Source organism: Cryptomeria japonica, chromosome 11 (genome assembly GCF_030272615.1).
Source record: "Cryptomeria japonica chromosome 11, Sugi_1.0, whole genome shotgun sequence".
Classification (NCBI taxonomy): Eukaryota; Viridiplantae; Streptophyta; class Pinopsida; order Cupressales; family Cupressaceae; genus Cryptomeria; species Cryptomeria japonica.
In genome coordinates, this window is record NC_081415.1 from 166,323,296 (window position 1) to 166,338,105 (window position 14,810).

The window sequence follows — 14,810 nt, forward strand, 5'->3', positions numbered from 1 at the left end:
TTGGAATTAGCTCTAAAAACTTTGCTTGCTAACAAATTGATTGTTTTACCAGAAGCAAGAAGTTATGAACCACCAGTCAAGCCCAATTGGTGGAATGACAATCATTTTTGCAATTACCATCGGAATAAAGGACACCTAACAAATGATTATCAGAGATTGAAACACCTTATCCAAGATCTAATCGATAATGGAACCATTACAGTGGATAGTCATAAGACAAACGAATCACACTTGGCTTTCAAACTCCACTTCTGAATTATGACAAAGGTGAATCCTCCCAATTAAAAGATGACAAAGGAAAAGCCAAAGTGAATTATACTTATACATACGATGATATAGTAAATGTGATCATTGTTAACGAAAATCCATCTTCAGAACCAATCAATGTTATCATGAGAAACAAAGCAAAGGTTACCTTTCCAGGTATAGCAAAAGACCCAACACCCAATCCACAACAATACAATTTAGTAGAGCAATTACAACGAATACCTGCTCAAATATCAATTTTGGAACTTCTCAAGGTTTCACCTATGCATAAAGAAATTTTGGAGAAAGCTTTAGTAGAAATAATAGTTTCAAAAGATTTGGATGTAGATCAGTTCCAAAACATGGTAGGACACCTTATAGCTCCTCATTGCTTATCATTTTCTGAAAATGATGATGCGTCCTTACAACATCCTCACAATGCTCCTTTACATGTTGAAGTCTCCATAAATAAAACTTGTGTCAAACATGTGCTCATAGATGGATGAGCTGGCTTAAACATTTGTGCATTAAGTTTGATAAAAGCTTTGGGATATTCAGAGAATGCAGTAGACCCAAAAAATAAAATAACCATCAAGGCTTATGATGAAGCAGAACGTTCTTCTAAAGGAACTGTTGTGCTACCAATAAGGATATGACCTGTGGAAAAGGATACATTATGTCAAGTTTTAGATTTGAACCTCTCTTACAACATTCTTCTAGGAAGGCCATGGATTCACAAGATGCAAGCAGTTCCTTCTACATATCATCAATGTGTGAAATTTCCTCATGAAGGAAAAGAAATCACTATAAATGCAGATTCTAGTCAATATTGCAATAATTTGAAACCAACACAAGATACAAGAGTTCCACATAACAGAGAATCAGTATATCCTACCAAAAAAATTCAAGCAAAGTTATGGGAAACTTTTGAAGAAAAGCTCAAGTTAAATGATGAAGGAATGGGAAAATATTCTTTGCATAATTTTCCACTTTCCCCTAAGTCATATGGAAATCCTACAGATATTCAATCAAAGCCATCAGAAAGATCAAAACATACGTTTAAAGGAACATTTGTTAGTGCTGGAACTCCTGCAGAGGAAAATGAAGACAAAGACATTCTCGGTTGGTTGTACAAGGATGAAGATAAAACTATAGCAATAATAGCAAAAGTCAAAATTCCCATAAAATAATATGACAAAGGATATGAAATCATGCAAAAGATGGGATATGAAGGAAAAGGACCAATTGGTAAGCAACATCAAGGTATTTGAGAACCTATTTGTCCGCACTCACAATCCAGAGAAGATAAGTCTGGGCTGGGATATCTAAAGTCTAATCAAAAGCTACATAATCATCAACAACAAAAATGGAGAAAGAAATCAGTTTCTAAAGAAGAAAATTGGCAAGAAAAGCTACATCAAGCAGCCGAAACAATACCAATAAACAAAAGAAGCAAGAAGAACATGAAAAGAAAGAGGAGGAGATTATCATCCAAGGTGAAGACAAATATTGTCAATAAGTTCTGAAAAATACAAACAAAGGTAAAATCTGAACAAGATACTCCAGAAGCAGTAAAAATAGAGATGACAGAAATCAAAGAACTTTTTTGCACCTTATGACATTCCAGTATGGTATAGTGGAGTAATCTTAGATCAGGATTCAAAGACAGATTCCAATGAATATGAATGGAGTCCAAATGCCTTATCCACTACATCAAGTAAGGAACACAATGAAGATCAAGCAGCTATCACGAAAGAAGACTTGTCTATTGCAAAACAAAAGATGAAGTTAGAAAGAAGACAAGAGAAACTCAGAATTCAGAGAAAAGTGGCGTATGCAAAAAGAAAAGGGAATGAAAAAGATAGAGAAGCAATACCATAAGAAGCACAAACAAAAGTCAAATATGGAAGAACCATAGAAGAACTAAGAAATAGTCAAGTTGGATTAACTATTAGTCCAGAAGAAGTTGAGTTTGAAAGGAGACAAAATCTATTAAAAGAATCCACTTTACCATGTGCACAAATATATCAACTTCCAAATACAAATGAGGTCAATCAAGAAGGAATTTGCAGTATCAAAGATGTGTGTGTGGATATAATCCATTCATTTAAGGGACAAATGTCGGTTGAAGAACCACTTGAGTGTGAACTACAAAATGCTAATATTAATTTTGTTAAGACTAATTTGGAAACGCTTGAGAAGGACAATTCTCAAAAACATTTAATCTATGACAGTACCTATTCTACGCTAAGTTATAATCATTATGTAATGAACATTGAAACACCTAATGATGACAATGATTATGATTTACCCCTTCTGCATCCTAAACTAATTGATTGGGATAATTTAGACAACCCCGAACTGAATGTCTTTTCCAATGATCATGACTTAGCCATGTACCTTAACATTGTTGAACCCATCCCACCTTAGATATCTTCCATTGCAGAATCAAGTGATGTTTCTCATAGTCAGGAGAATGCCAAACTTTTCAGTCACAAAAATGAAACAAAACAAGGAAAGAGACTTATTGTTGAAAACCATTTCATGGCAACATTAGATCAATCAAACGAGAAAACAAAGGATGTATCTGATGGTGAAAACCTCCTTGAGGTGCTAGAAGATGGAAAGTTTGACATTCTTCCTGCATATTTTCAAGAGAGATCTGCTATCCTGATAGAACCAATAGAAGCAGTAAACATTGGTACATCAAAGGATCCTAAAATACTTCATTTTGCTGCCTCATTATCAGAAAAAGGGAGGAAAGAATACATGAAACTCTTTACGCAAAAATAAACAAATTTTGCTTGGTCTTATGTAGATATGCCATGACTTAACCCAAATCTTATCATGCATCATCTTAATGTGGATTTAAAAGCAAAGCTTGTTAAGCAGAAGCTAAGAAAGATGCATCCGCATTTTGCTCTCCTTGTAAAAACCGAACTGAAGAAGTTATTAGAAGTGGGTTTCATAAGAGCAGTTGCTTATCCAGAATGGGTCTCAAGTATTGTACCGGTATCAAAGCCAGATAAGAGCATAAGAGTCTGTATAGATTTCAGAGATTTGAATAAAGCATGTCCAAAAGATAATTTCCCGCTACCAAACATTGATATCAGAGTGGACTTATCAGCAAGACATGAGATGTTTTCATTAATGTATGGCTTCTCAAGATATAATCAAATAAGAATTGTACCTGAAGATCAAAAAAAGGTAGCTTTCACCTATGCATGGGGAATGTATTGCTGGAATGTTATGCCATTTGGGTTTAAGAATGCAGAAGCAACTTATCAAAGGGCTATGATGATAATTTTCCATGATATGATGCATACATTTATGGAAGATTATGTCGATGACATACTTGCAAAATCTCACACAAGAAAAGAACATTTGAACATTCTGAGCAAGATTTTTGACAGGCTAGAAAGATATCAATTGAGATTAAATCCAAAGAAATGTGCATTTGGGGTAACCTATGGAAAGCTCCTTGGGTGCATTATATCAGCTCGTGGCATTGAAGTAGATCCTGAAAAATTTAAAGCTATCACGGAGATGGAGTCACCCAAGAACATAAGTCTATTGCGATCTTTACAAGGAAGGTTGCAATCAATCAGAAGATTTGTTTCTCAGTTGGCCGATAGATGCCTTCCATTTACCCATCTTCTACATAAAAATGTTTCATTCAAATGGGATCTAAAACGTGAAGAAGTTTTTTTGCAAATAAAAGAATATCTTATGAGTCCTCCAGTACTGATATCACTAGCCAAAGGGAAACCATTGTTACTCTATGTCTTAGCAACAAGTGTATCATTAGGTGCTCTCCTAGCTCAACATGATGATGAAGGAAAAGAAAGAGCAGTTTATTATATCAGCAGAACACTTGTTGGCTACGAATTAAATTATTCCTCAATTGAAAAGATATGTCTAGCAGTTGTATTTGCCACTCACAAGCTACGACATTATATGTTGATTCATTCTGTGAAACTAATAGCAAAGATAGATCCTCTCAAATATTTGTTGAGAAAATCAACATTGACAAGGAGACTAGCCAAATGGGTTATGGTACTGAGTGAATTTGACATAGAATATGTTGACCGGAAAGCTATCAAGGGACAAGTCATCGCTGATAGATTGGCTGATGCACCTTTACAAAATAACATGCCTTTGCACATTGAATTTCCTAATGCAGATATCTTGACAGTAAGTAAAAACTTTTGGGAATTGTACTTTGATGGTTCTTATACTCAATATGGATCAGGTGCAGGAATCTTTTTCATCACACCTCAAGGACACACAATTCTAAAATCGTATAGACTGTGATTTCCATGCACCAATAATACTGCAGAGTATGAAGCATTGGCTATAGGGCTTAAAATGGCCATTGAATGGAATGTCAAAGAACTACATGTCTATGGTGATTCACAACTTGTCATTAATCAAATAAATGATGAATATCAAACAAAGGATGATAAACTTATGCCATACAAACAGTTGATAGAGGAATTTAAAGGACACTTTAAAGAAATCACATTCACCCAGATTCCCATAAATGAGAATAAAGCAGCAGATGCAATGGCTACAATAGCATCTCTCTTGCAAAATAAAGAGAATCAACAATGTTACAAATTTGTCGTGGAAGATATCTTAACCCCTACCATCCAATCCCAACATACCTATCGAATTTTCCATATATCAGGAACCAGTGAATCCTTATACGGTCAAACCTAGCAATATTTGAAAGATCATATCCTTCCTATTGAATTATCTCGTAATGAATGAAGAAACTTTATTCGTAAGTCCTCTCGCTATACTATTATTGGTGATATCCTATATAGGCGTGGTCTAGATGGTACTTTGTTGAGATGTCTTGAAAAAGATGAATATGAGAGAGTTCTTAATGACATTCATGTAGGTATTTGTGGTACACACTCAAGTAGTTTAACATTGGCTAAGAAACTTATTTGTATGGGTTAATTTTGGCCTACTATGGAAAGAGATTCATTCACCTATGCTAGAAAATGTAAACAATGTCAGATCCATCGAAATCTCATTCATGCACCAACACAAGAGTTATATCCTATGACGGGATCATGGCCATTTTCACAATGGAGCCTTGATTTGGTAGGAAAGATCAATCCCTCATCTTCTAACATACATAAGTTTATTCTGATTGCTACTGAATATTTTACTAAGTGAATTGAAGCAATGCCTTTAACAATAGTGACAGGAAAACAAATATCATCATTCATCTTGAATTATATAATCTGTCTCTATGGAGTTCCTATGACCATTATCACTGATAATGGAAGACCATTCAAAAATCAAGATGTGAAAGAGATATGTGAACAGTTCCATATCCAACATAGGTTATCTACTCCAGACTATCCACAAGGTAATGGTCAAGTTGAGGCATCAAATGAAACTATCTTGAATATCTTGAAGAAAACAATCAATGAAGCTGGAAAGGACTGACACATTCACCTAAATCCTACTCTTTGGGCATACCGAACTAGTGTCTGCACTCCAACAGGGGCAACTCCATATTGTTTGGTCTATGGATCAGAAGCTATATTACCTATAGAAGTAGAGATACCTTCTCTATGTGTATCTTTGCATAGTCTTATACCAGAAGAAGAAACACGAGTCTCTCGACTCCAGCAATTAGAACTGATTCAGGAACGTCGCCAAAATGCAATAGAACATTTGAAAGTATACCAACAAAGAATGGCAAGAAGCTATAACCACAAAGTCAAGCCGCGTATTTTCCAGATTGGGGATATAGTTCTAAGGGAGAATCCAAGAAATCAGCAAGACTAGGAAAAGAGGAAATTTGAACCAAATTGGTTAGGACCTTTTATCATAGTAGCAACATATGGATCTGGAGCATACAAGTTATCTACCCCTAAAGGTGATTGGTTTGATGAACCTATCAATTCTATCCATCTCAAGAAATTCTATACTTAAGATATAAAGTCCTGAAGAAAATCAACAAAAAGCATATAAAGTCCTGAAAAAAATCATTCAAAAAAAGCATATAAAATCCGAAAAATGCAATAAATTTAGATGGTGAAAACCTGGTAAACAAGCACTATCTAAGAAGTAGGTTCCTCCATCTATGAGATCACTTTGCGCACCTATCCACTCCATCCTATCGCATCTATCGCTTCCATCATATCCTATCTTATCCATTCCATCTTTCACATCCATTTCTCTGAACCATTTAGCAAGAAATATGCAGCTTACCAACAGTTATAAATATTTGACATACTTGTCATAGTCACTATCTTAAATCTTATCAGAATCAATCAATCTGCATTTGTATCCCGCTATGGTTTGGATCTTGATCAATTCATACATCCATAATAAATTTTTGTTTCCACTGGGGGCAAAATCCTATTTCCTTTTGCTAAGGTGATCTTTTGAATCTTTGAAAATCCCAAAACATTCAAAAAATTTAGAAAAACCGAAAACACCTAGGGTTTTGAAACAGATAAACAACAAAAATCAAGGCATTTCATCAACAACTGAATCGTGAAACTCAGAAACCAAAGAATCGATCAACAAGTAATAAAGGATTATCAAAGATCATTCATCAAGATGATTATATCAGTTAATGACCATAAGAACATGTGAATGGCATGCAAGATTCAATGTTTATATCTTGATTTTATTGCTAATCATGTACTCTATGCAACTCAAGGATGTCCATGACTAGAGAAGCTATGATGGGGCATGATTATTTTCTTTGATTGTTGTCTGTGGTTTATTTCTTACTACAGTATGAACTTGTCTCAGGATATGATCGACAAAAGATCAAGGAGGACGTTCCAAGTCATGCATGAAAGGGGATAATCGTTGTCTGTTCTGCAAGCAATACTCAGGTCAACTTGATCTATTATATCAAGTTGCTTGTATTAACTTGCTATATCAAAATCCATGTAAGGATTACTCAGGTCATCTTGAATCATTATATCAATTTGCTTGTATTTTCTTACAACATTTAAAGCTCAATGATGAAATCAAGCATTGTTACAAGATCGCATATGAAGAATGGCAATACAATTTTTAGTTAGCTCATTATTTGGTTGCATTATAAACATTCATTTGTTAGTTGCATTATAAGCATATCATTTCATTAACAGATCAACAGTCATAAATAAAGATTGAGTATACTTGGACAAACAAAAACAATTTGGATTTAATCATTATAGGTGCATTCATTTTAGAATCATTTTAAATCATTATCCATTTCATTTAGTTGTATATAAATCATTTGCATTAGTTTGCATTCAATTAAGTACATTTCATTCATCATGTAGTGTATTATCATTATTATTTACATTATCATTCCATTAACGATCATTTAGTTGCATCTTTGCACTTAGATTCATAATCATTATAAACATTACATATAAAAATACAAAAACATTTCATGTAGATCATTTTGCATTTTACATCATCATAAGCATCAAATCAATCATTCATTTACATTCCATATAGATCATTGCATTTGCATCATTTAAGATAGTAATCATAATCATTGCATCCATATCATCATCACATAGAATAACATGCATAAAGAAACATCATCCATATAATCAAAACATAAAATCAAAGCATATAGATCATCATCAAATAGAAAAACATAATACAGATTGTCATCATATAGAATCCATGTCTACATATAGATCATCATAAAACAATAAAAGTCCAAGTATACAATGATATCAAATAAACAATACAAATGCGTCATCAAATACAAATCAAGTCACGCCTATCCTGTACCACTACCACTTGACTTTGTCCATCTATGTGGTTGTGGGTGAGAAGATTCTCCAGATGTCTATCTCCCATGATCACCACTCCTCTGAGGAGGTCCCATGACCCCACCCCTACTAGTATCCATCAACACGGTGGTATGATAACTACCTGCTCTCTGGCTCTCTACAACTGTCTCCTCATATCGTCATCTCCAGTGGGAAGTCTCCTTCCCAACTCAAACTAATGCTCTAACAGTGTTAGCCGAGAGAGTACCTGATCCAACTTGCTGAATGTGATCAAGAAGGCCCTGAGTATCCTGTTGTCTCCTAACAACTCTATCCTGCTCAGTCATAAGAGTCTGCACCTATGCTCGAAGCTGATCAATCTGTGCTCTCAGACTATCAATAGTATCCTGCCTTGGCACATCATGCTCTGGTGCATCCTGCTCTGGCATATCATGCACCGGTGCATCCTGCTCTAGTAAATCCTATTATGGTGCATGAACCCCAATCCCCTCACCACCAACTTGTCCAACTACTGGAATCTCGGTTTGAGTAACTCTCTGAACTCGTCATCTAATCAGGGGAACATGATCCTCAAGATCCTCATATCTCCACCATGCACTGCAATAACCCTAGGATCTGGCTGAATCTGTCCAAAATCAATGCCTCTCCCGCAACCCCCATCTAGTCCAGTCACCCTGCCTCCTCCTATTAATGGCAACCCTCTCAGTGATCTCATGCCTACCCTGCCATGCTCCCTCCCAATCCATCCAACATCTCTCCCACCCATAGGATGTACTCTCTCAATCTTGCCAGCCAGTCCAAATGGTACTCCACGGACTCTCAATCGACCTCCCCTCCGTCCAAGTCTCCTCCCACCACCACCTCCATCCCCACCCTCATCTCCACCTCCCCCAGCCTCACGAGCAACTCTAAGCTCTCATCTCCATCTGCATCTCCTAGTAACTGGATCATCTGAGTCATCATCATCATCATCTCCTGAGCTAGGAGGAGGATTTGCTGGATCAGTAATATGAGGAAATGGATGAGCTAATATGTACCGTGCATAATCTGCAGTAACCCCAGGATCAAGATTGTGTAATCTCATATCATAAGCCACTCTCAGAATAGCAAAAAACTCTACACGAGCAATCTCAAATGATAAAGAAGGTCCCCAATCTCGTCTCTCTGTACTGCCGAGCAAATATCGTCACTCCAGTAGGCATAGGCTTGATGATACCAAACCATCTTAAAATGCAACCAATCAACTATCGCTCAACAATGTAAGGAGTCCAACCAATGAGATATCTACTCTGCATGATAAATGGTAATGTCTGTGCATCATCCATCCATGGCTCACAATCAAGATATGGTCTCCAAGTAATGCTATCCAATGAATCAAGCACCCAACGCCAATACCCCATCTTACCCAGCTTATGTTGAGTAAGGATACCTGCATAGAAATACACATATGGTTGCCTTCTCCATAAACTCTGTGATGGATAGGGCGCGTGATAGCAATGTGCTCCCAACATCAGATCTGTAATAAAGTACATCCTGTAGATAAACTCACACTCTCATCATACACTACCTAGTGAAAATCATGATATAAATGTGCCAGCATGCAAACACCCCAAGCATATCGAGTACGATGCTGCATCATACTCAGGAGAATCTCACCCCATCCAACCGAAAAACCTCGTGATCTCCTATCAGGACATATAAATCCTCCAATCAGACCAGCAAGAATAACGGGAAGAGCCTCGTAATACATCACCATATCTACCCATCTGATCTCTCCTCTACCAATGCTCTCATCAACAAACACGACTCTACAAGCCTCTATACCAACATGATCCTAAAAATCATACTGCACTAGCTCGCTAGTCATTGGGATATGCAGGATCCTGTAGACATCCTCAAGAGTCACACTAATCTCACCCGTCGACAGGTGGAAAGTGTTATGCTCGTTGTGCCATCTCTCGGCCAACGCCACCAATAATCCTCTATTATGCATAATCTCAGGCATATACAACAAATGGCGTAAACCACAAGCATCTATATGTCTAATCTCAGCCTGTGTCAACTCTGAAACTAAATGACGCACTGTCAGTAATTTCTGTCGACACTGGAAAAACATCAAGTTTCTCCTATTTTGTCAAGAGAAATCAATCAATCAAACAATCATCATCTATCTATCTATCTATCAAATCAAAATTGAATCATCATCTATCTATCTATCAAATCAAATTGAAGCAATTTACGCTATCAAAACATTTTAAAACCTATCAATCATGGTTTTCTATCAATCACTGAGTTCACTCAAAACTCTGCTAAGCTCTTACATCAGAAACTAAATCAGTTTCTTAGAGCTATTCTATTAATCTATCAAATCAAATTGAAACAATCTACTCTATCAATCAAGCTAATCAGAGCTACTCTATTAATCTATCAAATCAAATTGAAACAATCTACTCTATCAATCAAGCTAATCAGAGCTACTCTATTAATCTATCAATCAAGATAATCAAAGCAATCTACTCTATCAATCAAGCTAATCAGAGCTACTATATTAATCTATCAATCAAACTAATCAAAGCAATCTACTCTATCAATCAAGCTAATTAGAGCTAATCTATCAATCACGCTAATCAAAGCAATCAAATCTATCAATCAAGCTAATCAAAGAAATCCTATCAATAAAAAAAGCAATTAAAGTTATCTATTGATCTATCAATCACACAATCACTCAATCAAGACCTTGTTTCATCATCAATGCGTATTAAACACATTAAATATAATCATCAAAGTGATTTTTAACCTTTGCATTTATCAAAAACATCAAATTTGAGCAAAAACGCTATCCTATTGAGCATTTGCGCTAAATCTAAAGGCATTTGCACTAAACTAGAGCATATGCGCTATCTTTTTGAACAAATGCGCTAAATCTACAAGCATACGCACTAACCCATGCAAAAGCGTTACCTTTTTGAGCAAAAGCATTAACAAATGATGCATTTGCACTATTCTATGCATAAGCGCTAACAACTTTAACATATACACAAATAGAAAGAGCATATATGCTGATCTATGCATTTGCGCTAAACCTAATTACATATGTGCTAAAACAAATTGCAAAAGTGCTAACCTAATGCCGAAAAAATTCAAAAACGCACGAAAACATGAAAATTTTGCACAATAATTTGAAAACAAAGCTCGGGATAAGATACCTACCGGATATCCATGCTCGACAGGTAGTTGATAACGTCGAACATGCTCAAAACAATGGTTCTCCACGGGAATCACCATTTTGCCACCTCAACAAGAATATTTTCTCCACAAGATGACAAGGATAACAATGAAATTAAAATTAGCCTTGGTTAATTTTATATTTACTATTGGAAGAGTAATTAATTTCAAATGGGGCAATTTAATTTGCTTTTTCCAAATGAATTTAATTGACTAAATTTTTATCAATTATCATGAGATCAATCGTTTAAACCAAATTTTTTGACAATTTCACGATCAATCTCCTGAGGGGGCACACAATCAGGATTTTTATCTCTATCAGGTGCATTATCGAAACTTGATTTAATTTTTGAAACAATGTTGTCTTGACATTATTTCAAAGAGGGGCAAAATGTATACACATAAAAACTAGCTATGAGCAATTAAATAAATATTTTATATTTATTTAATAATTATTCTTCTATTAAATAGTTAATTTGAAAAGATTAATTTATTTAATTCATTTTCATGTCTTTCTATTAATTAATATTTTATTAATTAATTCATTTATCCTATTCCTCCAATTAATTAAATATCTAATATTTAATTATCTCCTTCAAACAATTAAATACCCAATATTTAATAGTTATTCTCCTATCCTATAGTCTCAAATATTAAATAATTCTTAAATTATTTAATCCCTTTTCCAACTCACCCTCCATCTCCACTTCATCTTCCCTTTGCCAACTCATCCATCATATGGCTAGACAAATTAATATTTCTTAAATATTAATTCATCATTTATCTCCAACTTCCAAAATTAATGAAAATTGTGTACGTACACATATTTCATAACCATTTTCTATATTCTCTCCAACACCCTCTACATCTTAGGAAGGACTTGAGTCCACTTGTCCTCTCATGCCTAAATTTCCTCCAACCATCCCTAGATTCTCTCAGTCAACAACCCAGTCAAGGTGAGATGAGTGACACTTGTCTTCTCCTTCCCCCTTTCTCTTAACCTTCACCCTTTCTCATAGCCATTCAAATCTAAAAATCTGATCATGACTGTTGATCTGAGCCACATCATCTAATCCTCTCAAAGTCTATAAAATTAAGAGCTTCAGTTGAAAGAGAGTTAGTCTTCAAATCAATCATATGCATCTGTGAGTTTTTGAAGCAAATATTAAATAGTAATAGCAAATATCATATAGCATTTTAGCATAATAATTTGAGCATAACCATGTAGTATTTGTATATCATAGCATCAATTAACTACAAGTTATCAATCCATTCTTCATATGCCATCTTGAAAGCCATCAGTGCATTATCTGAGAGCACACCATCTGCAACCAGGAACAATGGAGTTAGGACACAATGAGTTATAAGTCATGAAGGTAAAATAATGTTTTATTTCAATATGTATTTCATGTAGTTTCATTGGTTGAATTTGGATTTCCTGTATGCATTTCCATTTGTATTTTGTGAAACTAACTTATTGCAGGTAACATTCTGAGGATGAAATTCAAGTTGACACATTTTGGCGCCCACCGTGAGGCTCATAGACCTTGCATATACCTTTACAAATCTCACAAATAGTTAAATTAACGCATTTGTAATGCAAATTCATGCATGTGTGAATTCTGACAATGCTTTTGTTCTGCAGGTTAGCGCATTTGCCTTCTAGGTTAGCACATTTGCAGCACAAGTTAGCACATATGTCATGTAGGTTAGTGCTTTTGTCTGAAAGTCTGCGCATTTGCATTACAGGTTCATGCATTTGTGTCTTAGGTTAGCACATATGTCAAATAAATCACACTTTTGTATCCACAGAGCAACGCTTTTGTAGTTTAGGTTAGCGCTTTTGATCTGCAGGTTAGCGCTTTTGAGCAAAAGGGTAGCACATATGTTATATTAACGCAACAACAAAAAGGAAAACTATAACAACAATAACAAATGGAAAGATAGGAAAATAGAGTAGCAATGAAGAAGAACATTATCACTTGGTTAAAATTGAGGAATATTGTTGTGGAATATTAAAATGTGCTCACATGGAGGAACTAAAGCTAAATACTAGTGTATACACATGGAGGAATATAAACCATACAAGAGTTGTGGGAATTCATAAATTGCTAAGGTTGTAGGAAGAGATTGAAAAGAAAGATTTGATTAAAATATATAAGAGGAGGCAAGATAAAGAGGCTAATGAGCCATTTGGAATCATCTTGGGTCCACTATCTTAGGAAGGTAACATGTGGTGAAACACTAAAAAATAACCATAAAATGAGAATTTTTCTTCAAAAGTATTAGTGCATCACATAGATGTCACGATTCACACTAGTGTCCAAACAATTTAAGCTCTAAAATGATGAGATTCTACAAAATCACAAAACATAATACAAAGGTTGAGAAAAAGAGAACAAAATCGATAAGGCCTAAGTACCATTGGAGGGAAAAGGCTAATGCAAGGGTTAAATTGAGCCTACAGAAATACTAATGGGATGAACATCAAACTTAATGCAAAACATAGCATGGAATTGCAAGGGTATGCAATTTTTTTTCAATGGTATTTCCCCCCACTCTAATGAGGTTATGAACCTACATGAATATGCATGATAAAGTAAATAAAGGAAATTATTGGAAATGGAATAACATTATGAAGCCCCAAAAGGATATTGTGGAGGATGCAAAAATCTCTTCAAGTGAAGGAACATGCCCCCATGCTAATATCCTATAGAACAAATATGTTAGACAAGAACAATATAAAGACAAATGGAGTTAGAAAAATATAAACCTATAAAACCACACATTGAAAAATTACAGATCTATATATGGAAGCATGAACAATACATAGACAAAGGATAATAGAATATAGCAAACAAATAAAGGATTTTTTTTAAGTGAAAAAAATGAAAGAGATCTTCAAGTGGAAGGTTGTCTCAACATCATGAATCATCTACAAAATTTGATGACGATGAAAGAACAAATAAATGAATTATTGCATGATGAGTTGATTGATTAATTCGAAGAGAGAATGCACACAAATAGCATGAGAGAAATAAATATGAATAAAATTACATGAATCAATCACTAGTTCACTCTATTATTAGGGACATGCAAATCATAGTACCCTCGTGGATCACAGGCTAACAAGTTGTATTATCTTAGGAAATCATGGGTATACAAAAGGTAATCCATATGAAGCACATGAAGTAGCAACTTGTTTTATGCTAGGTGTCTCATAGATTACTAATGTCACAAGGATTGTATCAATAAATAATACACAATGGTATAAGGTGCAAATATGGATACACGTGATCAAAATATACGCCCCCTTAAAATATTATTATGTACAATTTGTCGATATTTTAATACAATACCAAGGGGATTAGATAATGGGGGGATCCTTTGAAAGAATGCACAACCCCATTAATAAGTTGTCCATGCTCCCTAAAATATAGGAAAGAAATTTTTTTTTAAAGAGGATTGTGTTATTAGCAAATAAAGAATATGATTGCATGTGAGATTTCACCACCATGCATGGCAATAGGAAAAATAAGAAAACTATAGGTTCCACAT